This window comes from Brassica oleracea, chromosome C4 (genome assembly GCF_000695525.1).
Source record: "Brassica oleracea var. oleracea cultivar TO1000 chromosome C4, BOL, whole genome shotgun sequence".
Classification (NCBI taxonomy): Eukaryota; Viridiplantae; Streptophyta; class Magnoliopsida; order Brassicales; family Brassicaceae; genus Brassica; species Brassica oleracea.
In genome coordinates, this window is record NC_027751.1 from 14,058,899 (window position 1) to 14,066,554 (window position 7,656).

Sequence of the window (7,656 nt, forward strand, 5' to 3'; positions counted from 1 at the left end):
TATCTATTTTGAATGATGTGTGTTCGTCATTTTCGAATAGTATGAGTTCGAAGTTTTGAGATTAAATAGGGAACATGTATGAGTGTTACCCATGTTTTGCTCAGTTAAGACACTATCTGTCTTTTTCTTTGCAAGTACAAAACAGAGGATAGAGAAGAAACTTTGTGATGCATGAGAGAGATTGCTGAAGGCTGTTGGTGCTGTGGCTTCCGGGTAAAAGAGTGGTGCTCGCTAAGGTTCTCGTGTGTAACTTAATCTTCAATTACAACAGTGACAATGTAGACACGCTTATATTTTTGGATATAAACTCACAGTATACTATTTTATTTGAGAGCACACTTTAAGAGTTCAAGGACAGTTGCATGAAATAAAACACGAGAAGGGCATTCTCAAGCATGTGGTTGATAGGAGAAACCGTTAACGGTGAGGCCTCCATCAACGCAAATTGTTTGACCAGTTATATAAGACGCCGCAGGTAGACACATGAAGACCACCAGTGATGCAACTTCGTTTGGCTCTCCAGCACGACCAAGTGGAGTTCTACCAAAAAATTCCTCCTTGAAACTGACGTCATCAAGATACTTTAAGAAACAAAATATGAGAGGGGTTAGAGGAAATGAAGTTGGTAATTACAAAAAAAAAAATGTAAAAGTTGTCTTGTTGATTTACTTGTTGAGACAGAGAAGTCTTGATAGCACTAGGAGCAACAGCGTTGGCCCTTATCTTTTGCCCATTCACATGCCAAATTTCTTGCTAGCTGATTCAGAGCTCCTGTAAAAGACTTTTTTGCTAGCTGATTCAACAAAAAAAAAAACACTTAATCTTGTCTCTAGTAGTACTTTGGTTACCTTTAGTTAGGCTATAAATGGATCCACATTCTAAAGATACAACCCCAGCAACAGATGAAATGAAGACGATGCTTCCATAGCCTGAAGCCTTTAGGAGAGGATGTGAAAGCTGGCAAAAATGGAAAGCAGGTTCCATGTTTGTTGCGATATGGAAATCAAAATCGCCTGCATCATATTCTGTCGTTGGCTTTGGACGAACTCCACCCACATTGTTCACCTATGGTGAACTTAAACAAAGTTTTCTTTGAATGTAAATGCTTAGTTGTTTCTATATCAAAGGTCATTTACTTACGAAAATATCGAGCTTGCCATTGAACAGGGAGGAGACAGTTTGCATCAAAGTTTCTCTCTCTGGTCGAGAAGTTACATCACAGACTGATCCACTCACTTTAAACCCTTTCTTTTCCCATTCGCTTAAACTTTTATTGAGCAGTGTTTCAGATATGTCGCAAACATGAATTTTTGCTCCAAAACCAGCTAACTCCTCTACTATGGCATACCTAAACGTATTCCAAAAAATTAAATTACCTAAAATCTTGGCATTCATGACAATATGGAGAGAAGAAAGACGAACCCGATTCCGCTGCCTCCACCAGTTACAAGAGCAGTCGTGCCTTGAAGACTCCATCTTTTATCCATTTTTTAATGTGGCTAGCAATGGTCAGAAATGGCATATATTATAGTGTAGATCAGATATGTGTGAATAAATGAGTATGTTTGGATGTTGTGGTGGGAGTGTTATGTGAGACAACATGCCAAAAATGTCCGTCGTCCCGTGCATAAAGTACTGTTACTAGTCATAATCTTGGACGTAAACAAATTTGTCGTTCTCTGACGACGAACCTAGAAAGTCGGAACGGCGAACAACGTTTTGTTGGAACCATATTTTACACGTTTATTAGAATGAGGGCTTCACTAGTTCAAACGTGGTGGCTGCTGCGGTTGCGGTTATAGGAGTTTTGCGGATGCGGATGGTTGCGGTTTTTATCAGTTTTAAGAGATTTGTACTGACTGGTTCTGCGGCTATAAATTTATGCGTTTGCGGGATACTTATGACTGATTAACTACCAAATGCAGCATCAGTTAAATAATAAATTAAAAATATTTACATTTTATATAATTATAAAAATATCAAAAATCATAAAAATATATTAAACTAGGGTAGGCTCGCCCTACGGACGGAATATAATTTATACTTGTGATCTAAGTTTTTATTTTTTGTATGATTTTGTTGTTTGATTTTAGGTTTGCATTAGCAAAAGATGTGTATAATGATGGTTTTTATTTTTTAGAAAATTTTAAGTGAAGAGATATATTATATTCATTTTACTTAATGTTTGATGTTCGTTTATTTTTGTAACTTATTTTTGTTTTTTTATTTGTTGTCAAATATATTTTATGTCATTATACTATTTTAGTTATTATCTTTCTTTTTTTGTTATGTTTTCTATAATGAGAACACATTTTTATATCAACTTCGCATATGCCTAACTAAAATTCTTAATTTTTTTTACTTTTTGATGGATCGGTTTTTATAAAAATATATCTTTTTGTAAATTTCTTTTTATGTTAAATTGGGTATGAACATGATTATGTTGCCTACACCAAATTTTAATTATATAACTAAAAATGATCGCCAAATTTTAATTATATAACTAAAAATGATCGAATTTTTAGTATTGTTGTTGTTTTAGTCCCGAATTGTAAGCTTTTATAGTGTTTTAAGTTTTATAACACTATAAAATACATAAATCAATCGGATTCGATCAAAAAGAATGAAATCAAGTTTTTCTAATGGGGTTGATTGGCAAGTGCTTTAGAAGTGATGTAAGATCTCTCCATAGCCTAAATTACTTTTATGGCCCAAATTTTTATCAATCATGCTTTGTAAAGATTTTTTAAAGCTACAGATTTTTCTTTCCTTTTTATTTATAATTAGCTGTGGAAAGCCATAAATCTAGAGCACTTATTTTTTCCTTTGGAAATTTATATGTAAGTCATTGAATCTTTTTAAACCTACAGCTGATATTCTACAGCAAAATTATCTACAACCACAACAAAAAAAATCTACAGTTTTATTTCTAAAACAAAAATATAAAGTTACAACTCCTTCCAATCATCCGCAATACCTCTTCTTGTGAGGATTTTAAAATAGTGCAGAATGAGATTTTTATTGAGAGAAATTCTCCATCAAAATTATTATAGTTAATACCACTTCTTGTTGTTGTTTTTTCTTTTGCTTTTCTCTGTGTGATATTTTGTTGGTTATATTTTTTTATATATTTCTAACTTTTATACTTTTTTAAATATACTTTTGGTTTCCCTTTGACTGTAGTCCAAACCAAAATCCACATAACTCTAAAACACACGGAAGCAATATATAAGATTTTCAGCTTAACTCGGTACAAACCTAAACCGTTCTAAATTAATCATTTATATTTTGTATGTGTTCAAAATCATTATTTATATAATTTTTTGACATTTTTACGCAATTTATACATATCAAAATGTTTTGAAGTTTGGGGTTTTTTTTCCATATATAGTTGCTAATGGTGATGAAGGCCTAAAAGTTTTATAAGATATTCCAACATCCACTTTACTACATAGATTTAAAATTTTCTTTAATATTTCATATAGATTTTGTATTTTTTTTCAAAAATATTGCTTGTATTTTAATTTTGATTGATTAAAACATATTAAGAAATTTAAATTTTGGTTTATTTTGAGCTCTTGTGTTTTTGCTTCGCAGAATTCTTGTGCCTCTAATATAAACTCAGCTCAGATTTCTTTCGCGGGATATTATATTATTTAGTTTAATGTTTTATTCTATTTATATTTTTGACATATATTTAATTTTATTTATTATTAAATATATTTGTGACATTTTATTATTTTAAATATTATTTACTCTTTTTGTTATAGTTTTTATTTAATAAAATACTTTTTTGTTTTATTTTTGTCTAAATTGAAATTAACATCAACTTTCATTAAGTAGTTTGTTTCCATTAAATTTATTTTTCATAGTTTCTTAAATGTTTCAGCTGTCATTTAACTACTTCTTACATTTGGTATTGAACTATGAACATGATTTAGTTTAATAATCCACACATTGAACAAAATTTAACTACTCGTACCATTGTGTTTGCATTATTAGAAACTACTTTAGAATTACCTTTTTTTCTTAGAATCTTGAGATGCCGAAGTATTAACATGACAAAAATGTGAACTTTTTAATAATTTGATTATTGGTTGAGTTGTGAGGCATGAACGTGATCATTGTTTCTCTGTACCTCTAACAATATCCATTAGATACCGACATGACTACTGGCTGTAGATACGATCTCTGTTTCTACATGCAAAGGCTTTTCATGACTCTCGGACAGAAGTGTCTTTACTCTTGAGATCCTTAGAAAAAGTGAAGCTTTTCAACTCCCTGAGACAAAAAACTGATTAGTATGATAAATTGATACTCTTTTGCTTGCTGATGATGTTTTGCTGAGTTAGGCTGCTCTTTTTTCGCGTTTATGAATAACTTGAAAGTTCTTGTATGACTACTGCTTATAAACAATGAAGCTAAGGAAGTTGTTGTATGACTACTGCTTATCTATACAAATACAACTTTTCTTTTGTTCAAGACAAACACCAATTTTACGTTTATACATACAAACCCCAATTACTAACCTTTTCTGCGACGAATAGCATGTCAACCCCAATTAGCTTTCCTCCTTTCTTAACATTCTAGATTCCCAAAACCAAAGCAGACGTGTGACCACAACCTGCTTACCGCGCCTTAGCTTCAATTTGGAGAGATGGATTTGTGAATTCACCATGACCGGAAGGTTCTGTTTCGGCATGGTTAACGCAAAGGAGATGAAATTGTGAGTTTCCACTTTGTCATCAAATCCTTATATGCAGTGATCGTGGAACTGAATTGAAGTAAATTTAGTTGCACTCACTGATTGTCTGCCATTGTTGACCTTTGTTACGCCTTCCCCTGAACAGAAGCTTAGCTGAGACGACAACGACTGATAATCAGCTTTGCTTTTTTTTTAACATCACTTAAGGCTTAGCAACTGGGCCTCTAGAAAATCATGTTATTGTGCTAAGCTAAGACTACGGCTGAGCTGATGGACACAGCCCCAGCTGCGATGTTTGCCCTCGTTCTGACACACTTCCCAACAGATAGTTTGTGCTTAAACAGCCTGCTGATGTTCCTCCCAAAGTCATTCACTCTTTGACCAATTTTCATGACTTATTTCACATGTGCAAAGATCTGACATTCTTCAAAGAAAAGAGAGTCAAGACCAGATAAATTTTTGAAAATACTGCATACCATCTTTATGTACTAAGAAAACGGTGCTTACAAATATTGAGACTGGGACCCACTTGTCTGAAGAAAAAAGAACACTATCTTTTAAACTCTTGGTACTGAATGAACACATCTAAAAATCAAATACGCACATATGTATATGAACAGAGTGAACGAAACAAACATTTTAAGCTAACAACACCGCTTTAATATGCTTTACGGCATTAGACACACTCACATAACAGAACTAAAACTAATTCGCTCAATTAAACAGAAGCAGCACCCACTGGAGTCTTGATGTATCTAACAACAATTGGCTTTATCATCACAAAGTGTAAAATCAAGAAAAATAAGCAAACATAATAAAAGAGAGTTGTATCAAACAGGATGCAGTAGCCACTCTCGAGATGCTTCATACATCAATAGTCTCCCTAGCAAACTGTAGCGAACTGAAAACATGTTCCTACTGGTTTTTAAACTCAATAGCACAACCTAACAGTGGTTGAATCTGCACAAACCCTGATATCAAATTTAGATATACTCACTGAAAATAGGAGAAGGATTTTTGGTCGTTTCTCAGGACAAAGATCCAGTGTTTGATCAAAGGATGTGGTGGCACGAAGACCTGCAAAACCCAAGAATGAATTCATCTCTTTTCCCTTTCGATATAAAAGTTAAATTTTTCGTAATATAAGCTTCCAATGACCAATTGACAGTGATTGAATTGGCGCTAAACTTTTAATTGGCAGTGTTAATAAAAGCTTAATGAAAGGAGGTACCTTTGACATCTACTTGAACAACTTTCTTTTGAAAGTTTGAAATCTAGCCCTGCAAAGATAGATAAACACCAACAATTTTCATTTATAATTGCAATTTTTCTCCAACATGAGGTTTTAATTTTAAATTATATGATGATATAATTAGAAGCAAAATCAGTTGTCTTGCCATAGGTATTGACCCTTACGGAAAGATCACGTTCAGTTCATAATCCTATGACTCGTTGAAGGTTTACAATCCAGCCTGCAAGGATAGGTAAAAATCCAAAAACCCATAACGGTTCCGGTTTCCCTTTGTCAGCGAGAAGAAATCCCGACCAAATGACACGAACAGTATCTCGCTCCAGAAATTCACTATAAATAGTCGTCTCCCATCACCCTCCTGAAATTTCATGGTCGATTTTGAAAGCATAAGCTGAAAACACCATGAACCCTAGAATGATTAATCCTATTGTTACCTATAAATCAGGAAAATGGAAGCGTTTATTTTTCAAATCGCCAGAGGTACCGTATCGTCGAGAAGAAGTAGATCGACCCCATAAGCTTGCTGTATCTTTTCACATCATGGCCTTGCAAAATCTGAGAAGACAGAGTTCGACGGTAGTGTTACAGCGACCGGTTTTGAATCCAGCAAGGAGAGATGAGTTTACCTCTTTATACATCGTAGATGAACCGTTCCTTCCTTAAGGAAGAAGATGAAAAATCGTCTGCTCAACACTAATCGCCATTAGAGATGCGAAGACAAACACACACTAAATTTAATAGGAAGCGCAGCGTTTCATTGATATATTATGGTATGGGCCGACAAAGAGAAGTCACAGCCCAACAAAACTAAACCCGAATGAATCGCATCACAAATTAAATAAAACGGCGCGTTTTATTTACTTGGACACGTGTAGACTCAGCAGCGCCCGACTTTCTGACGTGGCAGGAAGGAGAAAACTGTGTTTTATAATAATAGATACGATTGAAAGTGTTTCGATCGCCTATGTAAATATATGATTTATAAGGGATCACGGACTTTGTAGTTGCATGATTGCTAAAATAATTAAATTATGTGCATACGAGGGGATCATCCTCGTTGTTCTTATTAGTCTCAAACTATAACTTTCATAAATACTGATTTAAGAAATAGTAAAAAGTTCATAGCTAATAAACATGTATAGGATACGGTTATGCCATGGCAGATGGCAGCTTAACAATATGTGTATATTTAATTTGTTAAATAATTACATATATGTTTGAGACTAACTAAGGAAAATTCAATATTACATATTAACACGGCATGAATGAGATAAGTGTGTTTATACAAATAATATATTCCTTGTATATGGTTTATATTATTCATTTGTTGCTTGTGGTATGCTTATTAAACAACTAGCCAGAAAACATTATCGTAATGTTGTGACTGCAAGTTTTTAAAATTAATACAAGTATTATATACGTGCATGTGAAATCAATTGACCGGTTCAGTTTTATCTGTTCGTAATTTGGTTTGGTTCAGTCGAACACATGTTTAATCTTTCATTTAATTGGAATACTAATATGATTAGATTTTCAAGATTAAATTAAGATTAACTATGTAAAATAATTAATGGTTTTAATTAGATTAAAATTAATTAATTATTTGTAATCCAATAAGAATGCATATAAGATATGTATTATTTATATTTATATTTAAATATATAATAAAATTGGATTAATATTTGTTTCTCAATTAATT

At 33.0% G+C, this 7,656-nt stretch overlaps 1 long non-coding RNA gene and 1 pseudogene across 8 annotated transcripts; both read right to left on the reverse strand.

Moving 5' to 3' along the window:
* Nucleotides 1–214: 214 nt before the first annotated feature.
* LOC106342779 lies at nt 215–1,532 on the reverse strand (annotated as a pseudogene).
* Nucleotides 1,533–4,072: 2,540 nt separating this feature from the next.
* Nucleotides 4,073–6,673, reverse strand: LOC106342780. Of its 8 annotated transcripts, none has more exons than XR_001269875.1 (9): nt 6,584–6,673; nt 6,392–6,512; nt 6,122–6,315; nt 5,937–5,985; nt 5,703–5,782; nt 5,213–5,238; nt 4,805–5,121; nt 4,530–4,690; nt 4,073–4,281 (listed from the first exon to the last, which is right to left on the reverse strand). It is a non-coding gene; the product is annotated as an uncharacterized LOC106342780 (long non-coding RNA). The 8 variants fall into 8 exon arrangements; XR_001269877.1 differs by having other exon boundaries at nt 4,805–5,129; XR_001269876.1 differs by having other exon boundaries at nt 5,213–5,290.
* Between the last annotated feature and the right edge of the window lie 983 nt (nt 6,674–7,656).